This window comes from Harpia harpyja, chromosome 15 (assembly GCF_026419915.1).
Source record: "Harpia harpyja isolate bHarHar1 chromosome 15, bHarHar1 primary haplotype, whole genome shotgun sequence".
NCBI classification, from domain to species: Eukaryota; Metazoa; Chordata; class Aves; order Accipitriformes; family Accipitridae; genus Harpia; species Harpia harpyja.
In genome coordinates, this window is record NC_068954.1 from 17,850,412 (window position 1) to 17,877,642 (window position 27,231).

Below are 27,231 nucleotides of genomic sequence, written 5' to 3' on the forward strand. Positions count from 1 at the left end.
TTCAACTCAATTCTACAAGGGTAAATTGGCATGGGAGAACCGAGGCAGAAGAGGAACATAAGTAGTACAAAGCAAATACACATCATGTTACAAGACGACATGGGCAGATTCAGCCATACCTAAATGCGGTATGCACCCTCACAGAGCCTGTGCCACATTCCATCGAGTGGATGGTGCTGTATCTGCTAGTGCTGGGGAGAAAAAAGTCCTCTTGTTGTGCACTCTAGCGAAACTGCATTTGTAGGACACACTGTATTTATTATGTGCATGTTGGAAAAACGAGGTAAAGAAAGGGAAAGAGGTTATAAACATAAAAAAAAGTGTACATTTGTTTTCAACACAGCATGCTACAAGTAGCGCTGTCAGACTAATTGGTAGTGGACTGCATGACTCCAGGCTCAGTTCAAATCCTGAAATTCCAAAACAGGAGATTTTCTTTTGAACTCACTAAGTGAGAGAGGCTGAATTTTGGGTGCATTTGAAATTGATTTCAGATCTGACCCTTGCAATAAAAACATGTATAATATGGTGGACATCTGATTTGTGATATGCCCCCGGGTACCTCATTCTGTGGCATAAGTTGATAAAGGGCCCAGCCAACACACACAATGCTTGTTGTTCCAAAATCAGAACAGCTATGCAAGGATGGGAATGAAGCTTAAGTGTCGAAAAGTTGAACACGGTCTCAGGGTTTTCCCATAGGCATGAATAAATCCCTTGAAGCCTCTCCCTTTCTAATTTTAGTGATAAGGATGGTACTTTTGCAGGAATTTATAATTGCTGTTGATTACTTAGAACTTGCGTGACTTGTTTAAACAGCATTGCAGCTCTGGAGTTCTTTTGCAACATCTTAGGAGGGCACTAAAGCAATATAAGACAGACTAGGCCTGACCCCGGGGAAGTTGAGAGATTGGTTAAAAAAATCTTATTCACTCATTCTTTCCACAACCTACGGGCAGCGATCATATTTTGCACCTGGAGTACTAGTTCGTCCAAGGCACAAGTTGCCCCCAAATACTGCTTTCCATCTTCATGCCTGTCTGTGGCTCTGAAAGGATCTGTGGAGGTTATGCACATCTCTTCTCTAAAAGGATGCCTTTGTTTTTCCTGTCACTGCCATAAATGCTTCCCTGTGGATCCTGGGATATAGGAAAGGATTGTACTTCTGGAAGTGAAACATCTATATACTTCCCTTGCAGCACGCTAGGTTAAAAGATAACATGATGTTAATTGCCTGTTGCTGTAATATCCTTGTGGAAAAGCTGGTGTATTTCTAGAATAGCAGCATGCTGCAGAAAGTCAGTACAAGTTTAATCCCCTGGTCTGCACAGACTGTCAGCGTGCCCTTGAGCAACTTAGTCGCTCTGTAACTCAATTTCTTATGAGTGCAATTGAAATAAGAACATTTCCCTATTGTCTTTGTATTCTGGGGTGAGAAGTGTATTAAAGACTGTAAAATACTTGCAGTCTGCAGTGGTCAAGCCATATAAACCATTAAGGTAGCTGTAAAAATACCTGAATAAACAATCTGGCCAGGAGAGCCTGGGTTCTCCATGAAGTATTGCAGCCATTGCTTTGCCTGCCTGTGCCAGCATGCTGTACCGCCTTGTATGTCACTGTTAATCAACATTTCCCTTCCTGAAAGGATTTGTTAAAGGAGCACCATTTTACTCCATCTCAGACAATGCAGGTTGGCTAAAATCTCTGGGAATACTCATCACAGACAATAAGCTTTGAGATGATGCTAATACCTCGTAAGGGACCCACTAGCCAGAGGATCCTGCTGGTACTGGGGCATTAACTGAAGATGGTCGGGGCTTGTGTACTGTCCTAGATCAACACACTTCATTGTAGTTCTCCACATACTGCATCTTGCATCAGATCTGTCCCATTAAATCAGTGAAATTATTTAAATAAATTATTTTTATTAATTTATTATATGAAAAATTTTAGAGCAAATTCCTTTGATGTGTGATATCCTAATCACACCCGCAGGGCATTAGCAGGCACAAGGCACATCTGAGTGTCTCTAATTCCCTAGTGGTGTGATTATATCTCATAATATTCACAACCCCCTGGAGCTTCTTTACTGGTATAAATAAATCAATTATTTAAGTCAAATACTTTGATCATTAGAAGCTGCCAGTGAGTGCTTGAATGCCTGAGCTGTGCGATTCACCAGGAATGATCTTGCCTCTCAAAATGCTGAGCAGCCGAGCTGAGTGCTACCAGCACTTCATTTCAATCTGCTTTATAAATTAGATTAGAAGTCAGTTTCCAATACTTCATCCTGGAGAGCAAGGAAGGGAGAACTTTACAGGGGTGGAATTATGAGATATTGCTGCCAACAGATCCTTTTATCATTTAACACTGCTGTCATAGGTTAAATATGAGCTACTGTTCATATTAACTAATAGCTATTATACAGAAAACTGACACAGGGATTCCAGCTAATGCACCATGAACCTGGTTCACACACACTGCATCATATTAACTATTATTTGCACATATGGATGGAAAGGAGTTTTGAGTCACTTGGGATATATGGCAAATTAGCATTTTATATCATATTAATGAAGTGCTAATTGTTCCTCGCAACCTTTTTTTGTGCAAATTGAATGGGTCCTATTTGCATTGTCATGTAACTTCTGTATTACCTTGCAGCACTTTCATTAGGATGAGGCAGCAGAGTTCATCAAGGAAAAATATTAGTAACTGTGAGATAATTAGTTATGAAACTAATATTGTTTAAAGTAGAGCAGAAATACAGCAGTTGACTCTGGTTTAGCTTGGGAATATTTTTTATTAATAGGTTTTATAAAATAACTTTCATTTTGCATATATTAAACTGACATCTTTACAAACACAGCTCCCTGCTCCAATATTTTCTTTTTCAGTTCCTGTTTGTCAGGGTGTTTTGCATCTTCTAATGAAACATGAAACATAGCAAAAAAAAAAAAAAAAAAAGTGAGTAGTTTATGGCTGGCCATTTATCTCTAAAATGAATCACAAGTCTGGAACTTTTTGAAATTGTGAAATAGGAAAATAACTCTAAAGATATTGAATTTACAGGTGTCCGTGAGTCTGACCAAGCAGCAGCAAAGTCCGTAAAACAATTTAAGAAATGTTGAAGATGTTACAGTCTTAATCATTTGCAGCATCTTGTTAACTATCACAGATAAAATTCTTCATAAGAGTAAAATATAGTATGTGATATTTTCAGCCAGGACAGGTATTTTGGAGGAGAGGGAAGAGGTAAAAAAAAATTGAAAAGTAATTTCATGCTAACTCAGGGATGTTTCCATGATTGTGGAGGAAGCATGATTAATATCTGAAGCCTCTGTGGGGAAGGCATCTAGACAAAATGACATAAATCTACATTAGAGGATTTAAATGCTTTTGCCAAGAAAAAAGTGAGCTGAACTTTAGGTAGCACAGCCCTTTGCCAGTCAGTTCATCCAGATTTAGGGCCTGCACCTTTTCTTTTTCAGTGAAGTATTGGATACAGACAGATTGCAAGTTACAGCCGAAGGTGGTATGACAGCTTTATTGCTGTTGCATGGGCAACATGTTCTTTGATTGGGAAATAGGCTGTGGACTTACAGCAAGGTATGTACAAAGAAATGCTTTCAGATATTTGTATTATTAAAACAAAGGTTGTCAGTAGAGACTGACTAGTATTTTCGTTCTCTCTCTTTTAGCTATATATGCCTATGCATTTGTGTAAATGTAGATGTATGTATTTATCAGAAAGGTAGTCTCAGCTGGAGGGAAAACTGAATGAAGAAATTGTGCATAATACAGTCTGTCACAGAATATATTCTCAAGTGTCCGCAGGGGAGGGGAATTAGGACTCGCACCTCAAACAGACATCCTGAATGCTCTATCCAGCTGTACAAACAATTGCACAGGACGTTGTCCCAGGTAGGCATGAAGCAATGCAGCAAGTAAAGACCTTCTTGCTGACTTAGACTTAAGAGTGTTTCCAAACAAGCACAAGCAGCGCAGCATATTTTTCAGACCTGAAGTCTAGATAGGGGCATTTGCAAATTGCTTTGTTTTGCCCTGTATGTGATCCTGGCTTACCTGATGTGAAAAATGTGGATCATCTGGATTTCAGCTGTATTCTGTCCACCCAGGGGCCAAACCAGAAATACTTGATTATGGTGCTACTTGCATCCAATTTGTTCTGAACCAAAGGAATGGTATAGGTGAGCTGGACAAAACTGGCTTTGTGACAACATCTGCTTTTTGCCTTTGCAAAATGCTTTCCACCCTGTCTACATAAGCTTAGACTTGCTGAAGTCTCTATGGGGAAAAATATTTTATCTTTTTTTTTTTTTTCCTTTCTTAAAAATACCTTGTAGCTCTTGCTATGGCTTTCTGAGAGACTTCAGTAGATGGTTGTGAGAACACAAATATTATTTTATTGGTAAAGTCTGAATGCATCAGCAAAGTCTTACCTGACAGCAGTGCACTGAAGCTTGCTGTATAGTATGCGTCAGAGCTGAAGTTTTAATGGGCTTGTTAGTTATCACAATAAATGTGGACCCTGCGGGGAATTGTTTACTGTATGTAAGAAGATGAGGAGGTCCTGGGTGTGGACAGGAGAAAAGGGCAATGCAGCAACCTCAAGAATTTTATGGGTTTATGTTAAACAAACAGCCGCGGTAACATCAGGAGGTTATCAGGAGCCTGAGGACATCCAAGAGCAAAGCTCTGGTAGAGAGACAGAGGAATCAGAGGCACAAACATTCTTCCCTGCTGACAGGTAGGGCTGCACTGGTATATTCCTCTGCTAGTCCAAATGAGTCTGGGAGAGGAGCTGAGCAGAAAAGGGAACTTTTGGTAAATGAGGAAGGGAGCTGCTTGTTTCACAAGCCACTTCCTGTGTTACGTGCTCATCTCTTTTCCAGGCATTGCTGACAGGAGTCCTTGCTGAGCTCTGGAGGCTGACGCTGGGCTGTGCAGCTTTTAAGCTCTAGTTTAAGCTCATGGCTACCAAAAGTCATTAATGTGCAGCACAGTGTTCAGTGGCCTGTGAGAAATGAATTCAACTTCACTACGATTCCCTGCAGTTACTTTACCTGGATGAAAAGGCACCCCAGATTTCCTCAAGTGGCACAGTTTTTTGCTGTGTCTACAGAAATAAAGGGCTCTGAGTGAGTGTGAAGCAAAGCCAGCAAGTATGTGCCAAGGGGGGGCTGCAAATCAGGCTTATAGACATCTTGTTGCGATGTCATAGAAGAGACTTAATTTCTGTTGCTGAGATATGTATCTCTTATTTGTCTTAAAAAAGAAAAAAAAAATTAAAAGGAACACTTCCTTCTACGGGCTGATGAGTAAGAAGCTTTTCAGACACCTAAAATGAGTAATGTGAAAAATGAATAGTTTGGAGTCCAAAGCAAAGTTTGTGTGACCTCAGAAAGGGAGAGGGGGAGAGAGAGAGAGAGTCTTTAAGGGAATTTAAAGAATCTAACAATATTGATTTCAGTTTGCCAGGGGAGGGAGCAGGAGAAACAAGCCATTGGAACAGGTTCCCGAAGCTTCCCACTAGCCGGAATGTCAAACAGCAGAGTGAAACCAAACATTTCTATAAGGTTTGCCTTCCCAGAAAAGACTAAGTCCAGTCCCTCTTGACTTGCATGCTGTCGCTGGCAGCATCCGTCCCTCTTTGAAGCAGCAAAGAAGGCAGGACTTTTGGTGCATTAATCTGGTACTGGTGGTTTGTGGAAAAAGGGGAAAAACTATGGAGGACGTCTTACTTTGGGAGGGGTGGTCCAGGCTGTGGCAGCGTCCACCGTGTACACTTGTGAAGGGCTGTGCTCGGCCTCTGGTGCTGGAGGGAGAAGAGGGGAGGGTTGTGCTCCATGCAGAAACCCAAGGCAGCACCCTGCCTTAGAGCTCTTCTAGGCGTGCCTGCGTCAGGCAGCCCTCTGCCCTTCCCCCCTTTCAGAGCCCTCGGTGCAGATTTCACAAGGCATCCTGAGCCTGTGTGAGTCGATTCCACATTTTGCCTGATTTCTGTCTGATCACTGTCTCAGGAATATTACTGCTGGGTTAGGAGTCCCAGTAAACCCTGCCTCAGATGGCCCACCTTTCCCTTGACGGGGAAGGGTACAGTCTGCACGTGTGTCTCCAACTGGCCAGGCAAGAAGGAAAATCTGATATTTGACTTGACTTTTTTCCTCTTTAATATGGAGTCGAAGCAAAATCACGGTCCCTGTAGCTTGGCGTCTTTGAGAATAATGGAGTGACTGAAATAAGATGATAAATTGAAATTTGGAAATGGAAATTGCTTAAAATCAATGCATCCGAAGGTGACCGGGCTATTAACATGAGATGAACTTTCTTGTGACCTATATGCATACAAAGATTGACACCTATACAGGATCAAAGGAGCTTATGAAAGGCTAGAGTACATGAGAGGAAATTGAAAATGTGTAGGTTGTCGATCTCGAGAGTGGCTTTTATTAGTTATTGTACATAATAACTATTGTGTCAGAAATGAAAGGGATTAACTCTCTCCCAAGGTACTGCACCTGAGCAAATATTGTCTTGCCTGGGTGAAATTTGTGCCAACACAAAGAAGACCTGGTATGAGGCTATGTACTGCTTAAGTCTCACTTAAGTCTTCAAAATGAGGATTATGTAGGATTTTAGTGGTGCAAAAATATAAGAAGAAATTTCAACCCTTATATTACTACAGTGTACGTCCCCGGGGCTTCTGGAGTAATGTAGAGTCTCACCAGAACACATCAAAGCCATTGGAAAGTACTTTCTCTGCAGACTGACCACTTTCCAGATTTGGGAGTTTCTCATGTCACTGAACTGAAGCTCTGAAGGGCTGTTAGAGAGAAACTGAGTAAGTGGGTTTTAATGGCTGAATGTTTTATTCTCTGCTGTATTTTCCAATGCCTCAAATGCTTTAGTCTATGTGAGCAAGCAGGGGAATATTTTGCTGTGATCAATAGGTTTTTCTGAGAAATATTGTAAATATGGGATCACAGTTGACAATTTGTTGTTGGAAGTGTGAACAGAAAAAACACTCGAAATTTCAGAATAAAAGTAATGAACATTTTCAGGCCAGAGGAAGAAAATTCTAAGTCTGGAGGACAAAGGAAATATTTTTCATGCTGAATCCTTCTGTCTAGATCTGCTTTCAGCAGATGACACCCACCTTTCAATCGCACTCTTGCATCTGTGCCCAGTTTGCACACCTCTTGCTAAATATTTTCCTGTTTGTGGAAGAATGGTGAAATGGTTTCACAAGAACACAGACCATTTACTTGACAGCCATTCACATATTTAATTGTCTGTCTTCAGTGATAAGGTGTGCCTATGTAATCTGGACTGTAACCACCAGAGGGGAAAGGAGTAGGATATAATCTTGTACACACAGTATTTTCAGAAAAGCCTTTCTTAGTTTTTTGGGGGATTCCCATATTTATTATGTCTGCCCTTCCTCCTGCCACAACATAGGCTGAGGGGAAAAGAAATGGGGAACCTCACGGTGTCTTTCTGTAAAGCTGCCTTTTCTGTGTATTAGCCTGTTTCCAGGGATACCTTGTAGAGATGCCTCTGTTTTTCCCGTGTATGTTCCAAGATATGGACATCACTGATGGGGTGTGAGAGGCCTGAGGACACTGTCATATAAAACTGTTACTTCTGAGAGGATGTTTGAAACTGCTTTGAAAATGCAATGTTTTTGAGGGGCTTGTGTCACCTGCTACCCTCACTATAGTTTCCACATCATAAAAACACTTCCCTTCCCTGTAAAGCTAGTATTGAACATTGAGCCCTTGCTGTATGGCTGACTTACTAGAGTTACTGGTTACTTTGAAGGATCATTTAACACTTTTTTTTCCTGGATTTTTTTCTTAAATGCTTTGCAACCCAAATGTATTCTGATCTGATTTTATTAGATTCTTTTGTCCTGCACTCCCCTCCTCCCCTTTCTCTATTTAATTTGATCTTACACATATAGCTGTAAACAGTTCATTTTTGTCTTGCATTGGTATGGTGGTTGTGTTGTAATCTGAAGGTGATTAGTGATCTGAGGAATCCAGATCAATGCTGGTTTAGGTAAAATGATCACAGATCTCTCCCCAGTGGCATGCATGGTTCCCTACCTTCCTGTCAGTCCACAGTAGAGCACCAGAGCACAGATTGTTCCTCCTGGTGAAAGGAAATCTAATTTACTAGGTTTAAATAGTACTGCAATCAGCTTGTTTATAGCTAGTGGTAATTATGTTGAGTTTGTTGGCTGATAAATTGATCCCATCCTACTCCTGCGTGTCTTTGGATATTGTCTTTCTTGTGTTGCCCTGGCTGGTATCTAGTGATCACAGCTAGATCACAACTGCTTTTGCTTCACGGCCTTTGCTGGCAAAACCCTGGGCTTGTGTTTTGCTCTTTTGAGTAGCTGACAATCCATAACAACAGTATTTACAAGTGAGAATGAATAGAGCTGCTTTGCATGCCAAGAGCCCTGTATGCTTCTCTGACATATGAGGAGGCCATAGGGTGGTGCTGGGCTCCTCAATCCTTCATCTAATATCTGCCCAGTGTAGGAACACCGCAAAGCAGTTCATTGTCCTCACAGGATCCCTGTGAGGTTGGCAGTACTGCTGTCACCATTTTGCATGAGGATATTTTTGGCAGAACAGAAACAAATGACATAACCAGCATTCCTCTAATGTATATCAGATGGTGATACATAGAATGTGAGAATTCTGCGTTGCAGCACCTTATACCTCCTTCCCAAGTTTGGCTGAAGACTTCGCATTCTTCTTGATTTCTGTTCTAGTCAGAATTGTGCTGTCATCTGCTCCAAATTAATTTCTGTAGGTTTTCCCTAATTTCCCAAATAAAAATATTGGAACGCTTTTGTGTCATGTTTACAAAGTACACGGAGGTGAGGGGAAGTCTCAGAGGAGTCAGATCATGGATGTTAAAACTTGCACCTGCGTGGCTGTGACTGAGCTGTGAGTAAGCACAGAGCAAGCAAGAACCTTTCTGTGTTAGGTGTGTTTCTAGGGAGTCTTTCCTTTCTGTGGTAAACAACAAGTTTTGGAAAGCAGAATGGTTTTCCCATGGTATTGTTTTGATACATCAGGGGACAAGTATGGGAATATCCATTTTTTTATTATTAGGGGGAAAAAATGCATTTAGCTCTTTGTTTTTACCACCTTGCTCCCACTTTGAAGAGAAGGAGGAAACAAGCGGGGGGGAGGGGGAGACAGAGAGAGAGCATCAGAAATTTTTTCTGTCTTATTTATTTCTAGAAAAGACATCACTAGTGAGCTTATTAGTATGGCATTTTCAGTGGAAATACAGTATTTCTGCTGGACAAAATGCAAGAATGTTTTATCTCATGGAATTTCCCACTCAGGAGTGGGACAGTTCTTCATACTGCCACAGCTGCCTCAGCTTCTAATATGGATTTAGCAAGTAGCTCAGAAGTACCCATCAGGACCCAAAGACACAGCTGCTATGGTGGTTTTTCAAAACCTTAAAGGCGCATACCAGAAAACATCAGGAAAAAACTTTGCTATAAAAATTGTTGGTTGCAAAATAGGAAGGATCCTACATTTTGCTGCTGAGTTATTAGCCATTTGTTTTGATTTCTGTCACAGCAGGTTCTGTCTTGAATACGCTATGAAATTTGTTTTGGTTTTGTTTTGTGTGCACTGAGCCCAAGCAAAAGCCTTCTGTGAGGATGTCAGTGCCATTTTGCTCTTAGAGATTGTAGCTTTCAGCTTGATACTGTCTTTTAATGACACTACTCTTGTTCATCCTTGTTTTGATGTTCTTTTGATGTAAAATGCATTTTCTGAATGAATAGGTTTGCTCCTTGTTTATAATTCAAATTGCTAAAGCCTATTTTCATTGACTTTTTAATTACGCAGCATTTAAATCCAGAGTTCATTTTCTTTCAGAAGAATCCTCAGAGGGCTATTAAATACCAAGATACCACTTTTGGTTCAGGAAGTCCCCAAGTCACAAAGTGCTGCAGGAGGATGTACTGAGGAAGTATCACTGCACACGTACCCTGATCTCATACTTTTTCCAAAGTTTGTGCCGTTGGTTAGTGCTGGAGGCATGATGGATCTGTGGTCTCACCTGGTACAGCTCCCTTATGTCTCTAAACACACAAAATGTTATGTATGTCTTCATTCCTCATGCCTTTTTTGGATCTTGCTTACTGCATTTCTTATTATGCAACTGGAAGTCACTTATGGAAAGGTAAACATGTTTTAGGGTAATATCCTAGCAGAAGTCCCAGACTGTATCTGTGTTGGTAACCTGGACAGGGCCAGGAGCAGTAGCATGAAGTGACCTGTGGTGTGTAACTCTTAGCATGCTCCATTGCATGGTTTTGCCTGTGCCAGCCAGCACTCTCTGCAATGGTGTCTGGATGTGGGTTAGGGCAACAGCGTGAGCCAGGCAGATACGGATGAGGACTCCTCTTTGGGGAGTGAGCAGAAGGACAGAGTTTAGCCATATGGACGTGGGCTGTGCCATAAAACCTGTGCTCAGGGGCAGGGAATTGGCCCCGGACTGCTTTATTTTCTATTCCAAGGCAGGCCTGTTGGTTTCTGCGCCGCAGTGCCAGGCCCTAAGACAGAATGCATTTACAGCTCTCTGTATACAGGACGTAATTTTAATGCTTGGCTCCTGCTGCAAAATATGTCACAGCGAACTTCAAGAGGATTGTTTATGTCCCCAGAACCTTAAGCTGGAATAATGACTCTAATTTATTTATGCACATTTTGACAGCTTGTTATGTTTTATTCCATAAAGCTAAATGTGGTCTCAACACCTTGGAGTTACTGCTACTAAGTAATGATACCAGGGAGAGATAGGGATTTTTGTCTCTGAGCAGAGAGCTTTTCTACTCTGTAAGGATTTGAAACCACTGTCCTTGTGTCTGCATGTCTGTTTGAGAAAGGACAGTGAAACTGAGGGCTGATGTGGCCTAGCTGCATAACTGAGCAGGAATAGATCGACTCTGCATCAACAATGAATGCTTGAATAACCCAATAACCAGTGACCTTAGCGTGGGACCTGTCACACTCAGACAGGAGATGGGGTACTCTGTTCTAGAGTAGAGACCTGTAAATGCTTGCTTGCTCTCTAATATGACTCAGTTTCTGTTTTAGATCTGCTGAACGATACAGTTTGGGTACCCCCTTAGGAGAGACTCAGTCTCTCCTCCTTCTCCATGGAGGTCTGAAAGACAGTTAGACCCCTTCTGGTCTGAAAGATTTATATCATTTATGGGTGTGATTGAATAATTTACCTACCCATAGTGTTTCCTGTGTCTAATATAATGACTCAGGTTTGATAATACATTTACAGCTAATCAAGGTCTTCATAGGAGCATTGAATAGTTTTGTAAACCAGTAGGATATATTGGTGGATTGTAAGGCAGTTTTGACCAGGAGTTTAAATGAAAACAAAAGAAAGCAACTGTAAAACCAAAACACTAGACATTGGATTCTGTATGACTTTGAGTTTCTTTTTCTGTTCTCTACAGCAATGTCTATACTATTGAAAAAACTGTGAGGAAACATTCCCAGTCACTGTGTTGTCTACACTTAAAGTGTTAGAAGAGTCCTTGGCAGGCTTTAGACCTGGGCCAACTAGGATTCTCCCAAATAATTTCCAGGCACCGTTCAGGGATTAACTCCAACCAGGGACATGTTCTGAATACGTACCTGACCATCTTGTTTTGGAGACTAAGAAGGTTAAGTAGTATGAATAGGAACTATCTGCAACCAGTAGCTGTAATCCTGAAGAACAGTCCCAGGCTTGTTCAATTTTCTAGTATAGATGTAGCTAATGCATGCTTACTTCTATATCATATACATTTGGAAGCAGTGCTGAAAAGGGGAAGGGGAGAAAGAATATGTTTAACCTAATCCAGGATATATGGGGATGACAGAAATCACATTAACACAGACTCTTAATTCCTTGCTGAATATCTTCTATTGGCTCTAAGCAGTAGTAGCTCAAGAAAAATAACATTCATGACGGGCCAGTGTGGATCCCTGGAGTCTCAGTAGGGACAGCTGAGAGACAAAGCTGTAAATATGTCATGATAGACTGAAAAGAAAGAGGTACCACTCTAGGGGGGAACTCGGTGCGTAAGCATCAGCTCAACCTGAGTGACAGTCTGTGAGACAGACTGATCATTGCCTTTGGGCTTTAGTCCTAGTTTTAATGCTTTTTTTTTTTTTTTAAAGCTTCCTCTTACCCACTACTCCAACAGCACAGTTTCCAGGGCCAAGGTTATTTACAAGTCACATGGAGAACACTAGTTACTGCCTCAGATACAATGGGAGAGTGTAACTCTGCCGCTGATACAGATGACAACGATCAGGTTACCATTCATTTACTAACTCCTTAATCAAAGGTTTAACTAGGTTTATAATCCAAGAGAGAGAGCTGCGGCCACACTAGGATTCATGTGCAAAGTCATTGACCATCAAATTCTAGTGGTAGAGATCTGGTTTTCTCACTCCTGTCCTGAGGAACAGCTGTTAATGACCAAACTCAATATGACAACTGACCAAGCAGGGAGATCTGCCTGAACGTGGAGAGTGACCTGAATTCCCACCTTGTTTGGGTTGGTCCTTCATATCAGGGTTTGAATCTCATATTGCACACGTCTCACGGGGATGTCAGGTTTATCAGGATGGCACTTGCATATAGTTCTGTAATCACTGTGACAGTTCCCTGGTCACTAAAGTAACTTCCTGGAAAAATTATGTGAAAATCTTGAGTGTTAGTCAGTGATTTATGGCATTTTAAAGTAATCAAATGCAGCTGAAAATCTTGATATGTATAAACTTGGGCCAAATCTTGGCTATAACCTTATCTCAGAACTGTGTAAGAGTACTGCATGCTCCTCTGTTCTTCTTGTGAGAAGGCAGAAATTTGTTCTGTTTCCTGAAATGATTGCCGTTCCTGTTGTTAGCGGAGGCAGAACTTGAAGGTCGTTGAAGAAATGAGCCACTGGGAGTCTGATATAAGTTGAGTTATACCATCAGTGAATTCTGCTGTTGTCAATCACAGGCATTTCTCTGTGGTGTTTCAGCCTTGGCTCCTAGTCCTAGCCTAAAGTAGCTGGTTTCTTTTCAGAAGTGGCTGGTCCGTAGTGTAGATTGCACAGCCTATCTGTTTTTAGGGCCTTGCCTTGTACTCTGTTTCATCTTATAAAATACACATAGTTCATCTCTAGTCGTGTGCCCTTTTCAGATGGGAGACACTGGCAACAAGTAGTAGCTGGTAGAGTTCCTGCCAGCAGGTGTTTCATTTTATTTGGCTGCTGTAGGGGTTTTTGATATACTAGTGTGATTTTTCTTTTCTTGTCTGTGAATTCATGTGAAAAAGTATTATGGAGCTGAGCCCTGGCCTGCACTAGGAAGTTGCCCTGCTTTAAATTAATTCTCTATACATTCAAATGGGACCTTTGGATGTTTCGAAAGGCCAGCCACCAAATGCTTTCTCATTTTCATACGCCATAGGGAGGGGTTCTCATCTTCATACTCCTGCTCCAGAGAGATTCACCCTGCAGGACAATGGAGTGGTTAGTTTTCTGGCAGATAAGCAAATACATCATGGCAAACTTGAAAACTCATCTTCTTTTCTAACTTTTCCATTCATTTTGTTTTACCCTCAAGACCCACAGTTTCTGTGCCACGTGTTTATCTCTGAAATGTTGTCCCCTGATCTTTATTAGCCCTTTGAAACCAAACACACACTGTGCATAAATTGCCAAGCTTAGTCCTTCAGCTAACAAATGGCTAGCTAGCTAGGTAAAAATAAGCTGCTTTCAAAAAGACTCTAGTCTCCAACCCATCAGGTACCTGGGTATACAGAGCTACAGCCCACAGTAACTTTTAGCATTTTGCAGTGTATGGACATATGTAGAAAGGAGTTTGTGACTTTGTATGACCTTTTTAAGGAGTTGGCACAAGGTTATATAGTTACTTTGGGCTGTATTTTGCTAGCTTTTGCACATATGGAATAGCATCTTCCTCTGCAATAATCTCACCTATATAATGGTGTTAGAATCTGTCCTACCAGCTGGAGTGAGCTATTTCACACTGTATCTGAATCTGATATTGTTTCCTTTTTATCTGTTGAGATAGAGTGCTTTGCTGTGTATCCTGATATCCCATGGCTCTCTTTTTGGAGCTCTGTTCACACATCTTGATTCCATCTGTACTCTTGAAGAGGCCTGTTAGGTGGAAGATGTATCTGTCAAACACATGTAGATTCTGGACAGCAGCCCTTTACGGGTCACGCCTTGAAACATTACTAATTTGATTTCAAAGGGAGCTATTACAAAATGTCTTTTGTGTTGTTAGGCCTCAGGAGAAGGACCGCAGTTGGACACAGTGAAATGCTGCATTTGCTATAGCCATGGAGCCCCTTGTTGGAACAGATATAAGAATCAGTCATGTCTTTGTCTTGGAGCTCGGCACCTCTTCAGGAGGAGTCCCCTGATGAGAGAGGGGGACGGCTGAATGTGTGTTAAAAGGTCCAGGGGACAGAAACTTAGTGATCCACAGCATCCATCTGATGCTGTCTAAAGCTGTTGAGCAACCTCAGGAAATGAGTGGAAATCTGACTCTTGTTTGACTATCCTGAGTCCTGAAAGTGGGACGGTGGGTGCAAGAGGGTTGACATACACATCTGTGCGCTCTGTGGCAGTGCTTTGAAGATCTGTGTTGTAGCCTGTGGCTTTTTATGATGCAGTCATGTGCATTTATAAGACTAAGAATTAGACACCTTTGTGCTTGAAGTTAAGCATGACCGTGACTCATTCAGCTGTCACTCTTACAGACTTGCTGTGAGAACCATATGTATGGGAAGAAGTAACCTAGACCCAAGATGCAAGTTCATGGATTGCAAGACAGGAGGCCAAACACTGAAACAGCATCTGACAAAAGTGAGTAATTGGTCAAAGTTTCCACTTCTATTTAGTCAAATTTCCAACATAAATTAATCTATTGTCTCAAAGTAGTGGCTTTTCCCCCTGATAAGCTGTGGATCTTCCCCCACAGCTACTTCACTATTTGCAGTTAGTTACAGTTGCTCATAGGCTGCACAATCTCTGAGCACATTAGAGCCGTACTAGTAGCCTGACTGGCATTCATAAACAGGCAATGCTTAGGTCTTAGTAATACTCTAAGTCAGTGCAGTAGTGTGCCAAAATAAAGGTCATTTCAATTTCATGTTATGTCACGCAGTTTTGAAGTGACATGTGTTTAACGAGTTTTCTCCAGTAAATGAATGATAGCAAGTATTACACTAATAGGCTTTGATGATTTGCCCACAAAAAACAAAAAAAAGGCAAAATCTTTCCGAAAACATTAAACTGATATTTTACCAGAGAAAAAAACCCAACCAGAACAAAGATTCAAACTCCTGCCTCCAAGCTTCCATAATGAACAAAATTAGGCTTTTTGGCCCTTTCCAGATGACGGTTTGCAGAAGTTTCACTGTAATTTATTTAAGTGTGCCCATCACTACAGAGATGGAGGCTGACCTTCTGATAGGGATAGGAGAGCATGAAGGGTGCAAGTTGAGCTTGTGACAGAAGCTGTATCACAAACCTCATGACAGGACCATTAAAGGAGTGAAAAACAGGTCCCTATGTGTATGGAGCCTATAATTGTGCATAGAAAGGTTTGGAGTAGTTTCTGTCTTCTCATATAGCAATGCCTGCTTACCTTGCCACTGTGCCTAGTACCCCAGCTGGTTGTTGCCTGTCATCTTTCTATCAGGCTATGGACTCAAACAGGCACAAACTGGAACACAGGAGGTGCCATCTGACCATCAGGAAACACTTTTTCACAGTGAGGGTGCTCAAACACTGGCACAGGTTGCCCACAGAGGCAGCGAAGTCTCCATCCTTGGAGATATTCAAAAGCCATCTGGACATCATCCTGGGCAACCTGCTTCAGGTAACCCTGCTTGAGCAGGGGGGTTGGATCAGATGCCCTTCAGAGGTCTCTTCCAACCCCAACCATTCTATGACTCTGTGATTCTATGACTGCTTGATCAGGGCTGCTGACATCTTGTCATTCAAAGGCTTAAAGGCGTCGAACAAAATCTGTTACCCAATCTTGTTCTTGGGAATGTTGCTTTTGGTGTCAGCAGTGGGTTGTGTGGCACGTTAAAAAAATTAATAGTTCCTTCAGTACAGGATAGGAGGGAGAACTGTTTGGATTCTTGGTGGTGTAGATTTTGAGTGTGCAGGAGGGACTGCTGCATTGAGACTGCCTCTCCAGGGAGGACGTGTGAGGACTATAGGAGGTAGGGTGAACACTAGTAAATGGCTGGTAGTGTAAATACTGGTAATGTACACCCTTCAGCAGTTTGCAACAAAGCCTATACCAGCTGGGTTTTGCAAAAGTTGGTTTTTAATATTCTACATAATGTTTAGTAGTCAGAGAATGAACTGTCTTTTGAGCTGGTCACACACCAAGTCTTGTCTTCTTTTTGGTGACGACTCCCACTGAAGTCAAACTGATGGTAAACTGAGAAGTCAATAATGTATGCAAAATAAAGTGTCCAGGCCCCTGCACCCCCTGTCTGCCACCAGAGAGCAATAGGAATAGGAAGAGACCAGGACTGGTTTCCTGGCAAAATTTGGCATTAGGCTGCAATCCTAGAACAAGTTGGCTAAAGTAATTCTAATTAATTTCCTTTGGAGACACATTTTTCTGAATGGCACTGGTGGTTTTATATAGTACTTCATCTTAGGTACACAAACTGCAAAAAGGCTGCTGCGTTGTATACAGATGCTAAATGTTTCTATGTTGTTCAGCTGATCAATTGCTTTTTTGGGTCAATGGTTATATGACATTATTTAACAGAGGACAGCTAAGTCCATATAAATAATAATTTAAAGAGTAGAACAAGACCATGTACTTGCTGTCTTAAACAATATGTTGAAATTTAATAATACAACCATTCGGTACCACTCTAAATTGTTCTTACAACCTGTTCTACAATGTTTTACTACCACCCACTAGTCATGCCAAATGTAATGTGCTATTCATGTTTTTTCCAGTACACAGGCATGAGCACTTGCGTGAGCTTCCATGATGATAATATTTGGCTTACAAATTATTTTAACAAATTTTGAAGTGTTTCTAGTCATATCAAATTCAATGCCAGAAGATAAACAAAATGGTTTCAGGGATATTTATGATGCTGTTCTTGTTATTAAACATAGCTTAATGCATTCATAGTAATAGGAAACTGAAGTTGTTATCTTTTGAATGCATGTGTCATGCAACTGAGAAATCTCTTAAGACAACAAAATTCTGTGTCTTTGCTACTTTTTGACTGATACAATGCCCAGCAAAGTCGGTAGAAATTCTCTTCTGAGCAGAGATAGCGGGATAGCACTGCACTTCTCTTCCTTTGTCAGAGATTTCTGTACAGCTGCGCAGACGTCCTGTCACTGTTTTTAATTGGCTCCGTTATCTGTCAGGGTAAGTTATTCTTCAGATCCCCTTTTACATTCTAGGTATGCACTGTTGTCGCGGTGCCTCTGTGCCGGGTACTGCGGCTGATCAGCCCCCGGCACTGGCACTCGGATACGTGCACTCTGAAGAGGGGCTGAGATGTGCGGAATTGTGAAAGGGCTGGTGCCCGGGCTGTCAGAGCCAGTAGCCAGCCTGGCATTATGGGCTTGCGGGAAACCACCCCCTGGGACTGCAGCTGTGCTGTGGGACTGAAGACAGGTTGGATTGCAGACATATAGTAATGCTTACAGGCTGGCTGCGCTGTCGGAGCATCATGTCTCTTGTTTCACAAGAGAATTGTACGCAGTCTTCGGGCCTTTCATGTCTTGCATGTTATCCTGAGACCCATCTCCTTTTGAAAAGACATTAAAAGGTGTCTAGCATGTGTGTGGGTAAGATTTTTTTCCTACTAGGAGAGAAATTTTTCAGACTTTGCATGCAAATTGTTGGAAAGAGGGGGCACACTGTTATATAAACTTGGAGAATGTGAAATGTGAGAGGAATGTTTTCTGTAAATGATGCATTTGTTTGAATGAGTGATCACAATCAAACAATGCATCTTAATTGTTTTCTTTTCTTTAGAATAATCTTGCAGTCCAGGAAAAAATAATATGAACACCATGAAAACAGTCTCCAAACTTTATTGTTGTAGTGTAAGACTTTAGTGAGATTATGTGCAGACAGTTACTGGGAAAATCAAAGTTACTGCTTCCATAATAACCATGCCTTTGCCAAAACTGATACTGCACTGCATTTGCAGAGATCCTGTATCTATACAAATGGGTTAAAAGACCAATGGTGGGGAATTCTCTTACTTGCCTTTAAAAATATGAGTCACTGGCCAAAAAAAAAAGGTGTAAATTCTCTCTGTTGTTGCTTTTGACTGATACTGTTACATAGAACTACTACTAAGTTGGCACTTTATTTTGAAAGTTAATTGTGTTTTTCTGAGGAATCCCAACACTTTCTGGCCTGCATTAAATCTCTGCTGTCCTCTGGGTGCATCCTCTCTTCATTAGTGCTTCTTTTAAATTTCAAGGTGCTATATGCTGCCCCTGACACAAATGTGTATCTCTCAGTGGAACTTCCCATGCTGGTAGGGTTGGATAAAAGGCATTGCACAGTCCTTTTGGCCTGATCTACATCTAATAAGGAGAGCAATTGTGGCATTAGGACGCATATCTTAGAAAGTAATTCAGGTGGTATTGGAGTGCTGGAGGTGTTTTTGTTACACAGGGTTGGTTTCAGTACATTATAACAGGAAAAGGCTCTACTTAGTATTCAAGGAGGGATGAACAGATTGAAAGTTATGTTTGGGATGGGCTCTTGTCGCTACTGAAAATAACTGTGGAGTCTCCAGGGAGTCTATTCAACTCTGCCAAATCTATGTTAAAAGGAAACCACGTCAATTGTACTGAAGAACTTGGATGAGTTTCACAAAACCACTTCAGTGTGACTTAGTGTTTTATCAGTTTTAAAGAGTGCTGTACCTTTTTCAGACAGGATAGAGATATGAAAAGTAAATAAACCATTCCTGTATTCAGGATGAAGAAAAAAAGTGGACGAGGAGGAGCCTGGAAAAACATACTGTAAATGTAGGTTTTACTGCACATAATGGCACAGAGCTCCTATGCTGGGTCTGGGGACCAGCTCTCCACTGTCCTGCTCTGTGGGCTGCAAAGTGGGTGTCAAAGTCTGCCCAGAGTGACTAAGTTTCACAGTCTTTGCACAGATTTAAATACCCATTATGCGAGACAGCAAAGAATCAGACCCAGGTATGGGTTATATGCAGATACTCAGTAGACTCCATTCTAGATGCAGGATGTTTCCCTTCTCACTGCAAACAAGATCTGCAGCCCACTCAGCAGCTGTTCCATTTCATTGTTCCATAGTTTTCTTGGCCAAAATCTTTTTCCTTGTGTCTGAAAGACCACCTTTAAGATTAACCGTGAAAAATTATTTTTAAGATGTCTTATTTGCCCTTGCCAGAAGAACTCTCTATTGGGAGACTGTGTGTCACGAAATAGGAGCTGTGGTTCAGGCTTGGTCATGCTGTTCCTAACTTTTCCCTGCATGACTGCACTGTAGCTTGAATTGATCATGGCAAGTAAATTGAAGCTGTTAGTTCATTTAATTGCCAGTTCTGTGTCTGTGCACTAAGTCAGTCAATGATTCTTCTGAAGTGACTAGTACTACATCACATAGCTGCTCACATGGCCATTGGATGTGTATTGATGGTGCTAATGGAGTCATTGAGCCAAGCTCACATCTAGCAATGTCACGGCTCCCCAGATATTGATCGTGATGGTGATTTGTTCTGCAGCAGTGTCCTGAAAGCCCAGGCAGTATCAGAATCCAATGTACTAGTTAGTAGATAGGATAACATAGCCCCAGGGCTGAAGAGGCTACATGAAACTTGAAAGAAGACAGTAAAAGCAAACTAATGGTGTTGATGGTGATACAGGATGCACAGGCTAGCTTTACAGTCATTGACATTCAGCATCACTTGGAATACCTTAAAAATAGTGAATGTGGTAATGATTTTTTAAATTTTGAACTTGACAATAATATTTTAAATAAAGAATAACTTTATAATTAACTTTGCTGGCCATTCTGAACCTAACAAGCATAGATAATTGGGTTTTTTTATGGACCAGATGATAGAGGAGTTTTGATGAATGTTTGAAAGATCAGCAGCAATCTTAGAAGTTAGTCTGGGGAAAATTTTCATTTGACCTGAGTGTAGCAATGGTCCTGTTAGGTCTGAAAGCATCTTGTAGAAAACAGCTGTTAGGTCACTAGTCCACCTCACCATGAAGACAGGCTTTCTCTTAAGTGTATTCTGTCTAGAGATGCGTTTTCATGTTATTTTGAAAGCTAACATTAATTTTACCCCATTTTGCCTCCTTTCCACCTCTGATGCTGCTGTAGATAATCACTCTTCCTCTTGGATGTTTTGCAGCCTATCAGCATTTGTAAACTCACCACTTCTGATCACTGACAACGTCAGCTATATCTGAACTGGTGACATAGGGATGAGAAGCTGTGTATTCCATTACTGACCTTTTGAGAAATACATTACCCTTCTCTGCCCCCTTTGCATCTAAAGAAAATTATTTTTCTTTATAGGCTCTTTTTCTTCCAAGATTGCTCTCTCTTTGTCAAGCACTTTCCTTAAAAATGTCTTTGAGACCTATCCTGGGGAGCATAATGATCTTCTTCATCAAAGAGCAAGAAAGCAGAACAACCTGTAGCATCAGAGAATTATTCCTCACATGTACAATTGGATAAGATGGGATTGATGCGACATCTGAGAATAACTCATTTCTTTTGGAGCAGAGGCATTTGATTGTTATTTGTGTTGATAACCATTCCATCATTCTAAGAATTCTTCTAGAAAACAGGGTTCTCTGTATAAACTAAAAACTTCACATTTCTAGGGGGAGGTCAGTGATGATACTTGCTGTTGTACAAATGATCTGGGATGATGATAAGTAGTTTGCAACCACCTGACACTGTGTGACCCAGCCAGAGAAAGGTGCCTGGGGTGTATTGGGGAGAAATGACACAGTTGCATATTTATTGTGCTGAGATCAACTGCAGGGCCACGAACAAGAATTAGTTCTTTCTGAGAATGAAAAAGGAAAAAAAAAAGGTGGAGCCATTGGGCTCCACTGGAGGAACATTTAGCTAATGAAGGTGCTAAGCCTATTGAAATGTTCAGAGTAAGTCCCTTTCCCTATTGCTTACTGTGCTGAAGCAAGACCATTATAGGACTGAAGCAGTGTATCCATGGGAACGTAGAACTCAACTCTAAAATTTAAAGCTCTTAAGAAAGCAACTGCCTTTTTTTTTTTTTAAATAGTTTTGTAAGTAGTATTTGCAGAACTTTTTAACAAATGGTCTAAAAATGGTACTTTATTAATGTACCTAAGAAACAATAGATATGTTATGGTACTTAGGCAGGATGTTACTTTAATGAGTAAATCTGGCTCTCACAAATCGGGATTATTTTGTAAGAATGAGGACTGATAATGTGCGTAAGTGTTTTCAAGATCACATTCCACTCTGCATTGGAAATTTCTCACAGTTAATGGTTCCTCCAGCTAGTCATTTAATGCTGGGAAAGCCCTCCTTATTGATTGTTATTGCATATTAATGCATCTATCAGATATTTATTTTGCAAGTTTCTTGGTTAAATTTTCTTTATTGATTTCTCCCAGGGGTAAATGAGCTGCAGAAGTGGAAATAGGCAGTCCTCTTCTGCTAGGTCTAGATATTTAAATGTATTCTCAAAGTATCAGATCTATTACAGGAGCATTTGGGGCAGGCATTTCCATTCTAATAACATAATGGATTGCAAGACTTTTTATTATATAAATGTGAACTCAGAAAATAGTTGGATGGACCATGTCAAGAATACTAACATGTAAGGAGTCACAGGGGCAAATTTCCAGTAGAATTCTAGATACCTGTCTTTAGCACTGTCTGTGAGGAAGTCAAAGCTGTGTATGGAAATCAAACTGCACATTTCCAGCTACTGCAGTTGTGTGTGCAAATGGAAATTTAGCAGGCATAAATTTAGTAGTCCCCTTTAAATTGGTCATGCCAGTATCTGAGAGGTGATTGGATGAGTTTATCAGTGTTCCAGATATAGCTTATAATTGCTGCTTCACATTATAAACAAAGCCATTAACTGAAACATATCTACATTTACGGAAATGAGTTTAATTCATTGAAGACATTGGGGCACATTTAATGCCCTTTTGCTTTGTGTAAAGACAACAATAAATCTTGCACATTTGCTAATATTTAAATCAGGCTTCAAAGTTAACCCAAATGACTACTTTGATGGAGGAGCAGGCTTTATGCTTTCAACTAAAAATCTCTTTTTTTACATAAACATTTTTTATTGCAGGTTTATTTTTGATAGGACCTTGTATAAAGACATTGCCTTCAGGAAGAAACATTGGAATTTTAGGGTTGTTTGAAACAAATGTATAAGAATATGTTATATGTCATGACTATGCTGCCTCACATGCCATTGAATAAAAAGGACTTGAAATACTGCTGGCCCAAACCCGCAATAAAACTCTCTAATATTTCAGTGGACATGGTTGCATGTGAAGATACTTCAGAATGAAGCTTATAATCCTGGACCTCTTTTCATGAGAGGCTGAATATATGAAGATACTTCATAAAACAAATCGTAATAGAGGACTTGTAACAGTGCATGGAGTTACATACTTTGCAGGTTTGCTTTTGTGGCAGCACAAGGCTACACAGCAAGATGTAATTTAACCTTATGCATATGTACCAGGATTTGCATAATTGCACTCTACTGCGGTTAACACCAATGGTAAAACTAACCTGTGGATCAAACAATAACTGCAATGAGGGAGGAGGTTCATGCAGTGATTTGGTACCTTGTCCTGCAATAAGATAAAATATCAGATGGACAATATTTGCAGAGTTACCATCTCTTCTCATGGCTCTATCATATTTGGGTTACAAATCCAAGAAATTTAAACTTGAGGTAACAAATACTGGCATTAAAAATTAGGTGTTTGCTTCTCAGTAATTATGAGTCTTTTTTTTTTTTTTCTCTCACAATAAAGTCTAGTTTTGAACTGCTGGAGAATTAAAACAGTTGTTCAGAACATTTGAATTCACTAAATTCTTTTTTGGAAGCACTTATTGGAATCACTAGTTTTTACACAATCAGTCACTATAAATCCAAAACAGGTTCTAAAAATCAGGCTAGTCATTACCTAGCAAGAACTGTTACAACTGATTATCTTTATGCCCACACTATGAACTTGAGAAGCCTACTTTTCATTCAAATACTTTTCTATGAATTTTCAAACAATGGACACAATAATTCAAGGCTTGCTGCCTTCATTTGAAAGTTAATTTGGATGAAAGTAAGGTTTGCATTTAAAGTGCAAAAGCTCTTCCTGCATAAGTGCACGTGTGGACAGTTCTAATTCAGGAATCAAAATGTCTTCTTGTTTCACTTAATCTACTTTGAAAACAGAAGTGTTTAGCTTAATCCTTCATTGAACTGGAACAGGTCCACTTATTCCAGTCCACCTGTGAGTTATGTTGGAAAGGGAGTAGCTTTTCTGAATGACTACTATTCATTTCAGAAATATTTTTCCAACTACTTAGGTCTGAGCCTGATCTCCGTTGACACGCACTGCAGCCTCCCAAATCTCAAGTCTAAATTTTGCAACCATCTCATCAAATAACAGACTCCATTTTAAATGCTCGGAAGACTGGACTCCAAAACTGAATCTAAGCTGTATTGAGTATTTGTGACAGAAATGTAACTCAGATTTTGTGGCTTTTACCAATCTCAAACTACAATTAATTCTTTGTTTTTCTTTAACAGTAAAAATGGCAGTGATGATGGTCATTAATTGAACAAATTAAATCATTAATTGTTTTGGTACAGAGGAAATCAAAGCACTTGCACAAATCCCATCAATCTCAGTTAAATGGTGCCATGACTTAGGAATAATTCCCTGAATCAGGACTTAAGGCTGTCAGCTCTAAGGAGCAAGTCTTGTTATCTCTGACTGTCTGAACTGTGCTTAACCAGCTAGAACTGTTATATGGTTGAGAACTTGAGACACAATTGCAAAATATTATATAAACATCTTTTGGACACTTCAATAGATTTTGAGAGCTAAAAAAAAAATCCTTGCACTTAGTCTCTTGGGGGACGCAAGTCATTATTTTTTATTTTTAATTTTTTTTTCTTAAATGAGAATTTAAGCTCCATATGCAGTTTGTAGAATGGCTGATGTGCATACCTGGGTTACTCCGGAAGTCAAATACTCTGTATATTGGACATTTCAAGCTGCTGTCCTTAAGTTCCAAATCATTAGCTTAGCAAATGGGAGCTTAAATATAAGCATAGTCAATGGGGAGGAAAAAAGTCCGCTGCATAGTATGTCTAGCGATAGAAAAAGCTACAGAATGCAAACATAAATTTTTAATTCAACATTCCTTAATTTAAAAAAACTACACCACGATCAATCCCCTCCCCCCCGACAAGCTTGCAAAAACTAGGTCTGAATTCCCAGTGGGAATAATGAGCAACAGCAAGAGTGAATGCTGGGAGAGAAGAATGCAATTGTATTAGGCTCCATCACAATGGGAGGTAAACCCAAATCATTTATAAAAGGTAAATGCTGGCAGAACACAGGGAGCTCAGAGCACCACACTGCAGGTGTGATTTATGAGGCTGGGGACTGGCTATAAATCAAACCCTTTTGTTTTAAATAGTACTGCTTCAACGCAGGAGATCAGTTTACATGTAGAGGAAATGATGAAAAAAATGCAGTACATTGCATCCCAAGAATATTAGAAAATCAGCTTTACAATGCGACTATCAGTACCATGTTCAGACAATGGATATCTGATGCTCAATTTAACGAATGCTCCCACTGCTTGAACAGAGTGCCCTAATCTAGCAACTCAAGTTTGTTTCAAATGTATTAATTATGGGTTCTATTTTGTGAGACCAGCTGTTAAAATCATTGCGCTTATGATCAGGAATGCATTGGCTATTCCTGTTAACTAGCTAGAGGTGTCCTTTTATGCCAGCAAAGGCTCTGCCTGTTTCTATGTTATCCGTGTTTTTCCTTAGCTATAAAGGTTTATGGGTCTCATTATCTAGTGGCCTTGTCCTGTGGAAATGGGTGGATAAAACAATTAATTCCTAAGGATTCAAATAAAGAGTAGGCATCCTGGAAAGTTCTGCACGATTACAGGAAAATACACACCTCTGCCAAAGAAAAGTGCTTTTCTCCCTCTATTGGTTGTATAATTATCAAATGGAAGAGATTTTAAAGGTAACGAGCAAAACGATTTCTTCCGCTCTGCTTTACAGATCTGCCAGGGCTTATCTTGGCTGCATATTTTGCATTCATTTTGCATGCATACCATTAGAGCAAACTATATGCCTGAAACCACGCTGTGTCCTGCAACGTGGGCCAGAGAAGCACTTAAAAAAGCTGAGAGGACAAAAGGCCTACATAAAGGGAGGTGCAGCAGTTATATCAGTGTTCAAAGAAACTTATAATGAAACAAAAGCTGAGTGCATTGCACTTGTGTGTATCCTAGTCATTTGATGTAATGGTCTTACATCAGTAATGATTTAGCTATGTGAATGTAAGAAGTTGCCTTTAATTCACTGATAAGCAGAGTGCCTTTATGTCAGCAAGGAGCCAAGAGACATCTTGTATTGCAGTGCTTTATTACTTTCCAAGAGTCCAAAATGCAAACACTACAGAAACACATGAGCACAACTTCCAGGATCTTTCTGAGGCTCTGATATTGATATAGCCAGCATCAGCTATTGCTGGAGGCATTAATATCAATTGCTAGTGTGAGGAAAGTATCATTTCACTGAAATAATTGATTTTTTTTTCTTACGTATTATTATAAAAACACATCTAGTGCCATAAATTTATGGGGCACTCTATAAATGTAAAGACATATTCCCTGCTCAGTAGAGCTTGCAGCCTAAATTAGACCAATATATGAAAAGGATATATTGATGGTGAACAGAGAGAAGAAAGAAGTGACTGAAATTGCTTTTACCAATTTCTTGAATCTGACCAGGTTTCCACCTGATAATGGGCCAGACTTTTAAAAGTATTTGGGCTTCTGTTTTCCAAAGATTAGAGTGCTTAAGTATCTTGAAGTATACAGTCATTTTACACGTAAAATCTAATGCACCTCAAAAAGCACATTATGTGGGAGAGGAGCAAAGATGGCTTTGTGCCTTATGAATCTTATGTTGTTGTGGACACTAGTCAATTTAGATAGATAGCCTTGAAAGGGTCTGCCCAAGTCATGTAGTCCTCTCAGGCTGAAGTGCCATCTGTAATCTTTATAACACTTTGTTTTAACTGGATTCCTGAAAACTCTTTCCATCTTAGGGTTTTTTTCTAGGCCAACATTTTGTCTCCTTTCTTTGTCTATTGTGCCCTGCGAGAGAAATACTTTTGTGGGCCAGAAGTAGTGTTTTAAAACCCATTTTTGCAAACTCTTCTGCCTTTTACACAAATAAAGATGTCACTCAAGGGATCTTGTTGCAACAGTCGAGGAAAAACATAATTAAAGCTAATTTAAACATTGAATTTCTTTGCCATCATAAAGGTTAAATACACGGGAAAGCAAAAGAACATTTATATAGCAGAAGCAATAATGAAGGGTTTACATCTGCAGCCTCCGTGAACAGTGGAGGTTGTGGCTTTTCCTATGTACAGTCATCAGGAATAGCTGGTAATTACCAAGTTCAAAGCCTATTGTCTCCTCCAAAAAGCTGACTTGTTTTTTTGGGGTTGTTTCAGAATGACGTGACGTCTGATGGCTCTATTCCTTTTATAGGTCTTCTTGATACGCATCGAATCCTGACCTAGGCTGGAAAGTAATTTTTGTGAACATATTTACAGAATGATGTGTAACAGATCTAGCAAAGGCTGAAGGCTGGTAATAGTGACTGATGTAGTACCACGGAGAAAAGAAACCTGAACACTGCTCTCCGAGGAGGCCGAGTGAGGAGTGAGGTAATAATGGGTTTCACTGCTCAGTCGGGGTTGACAGGAGAGGTGATTTTGGTCCTCAAACTGTGCTCAGAGGACAGGAGGCAGTGTGTATT

General features: G+C 40.3%; 1 long non-coding RNA gene across 7 annotated transcripts in view; it reads left to right on the forward strand.

Moving 5' to 3' along the window:
• LOC128151825 (uncharacterized) overlaps nucleotides 1-27,231 on the forward strand; it is a 147,487-nt gene that overhangs the window by 115,916 nt on the left and 4,340 nt on the right. For 6 of the 7 annotated variants that reach the window (XR_008238473.1, XR_008238474.1, XR_008238478.1 and 3 more), the window contains 2 exons: nucleotides 14,860-14,965; nucleotides 26,961-27,139. This is a non-coding gene — a long non-coding RNA (uncharacterized LOC128151825). The remainder of the gene's footprint in view (nucleotides 1-14,859; nucleotides 14,966-26,960; nucleotides 27,140-27,231) is intronic. The other variant, XR_008238479.1, reaches the window with a different exon arrangement.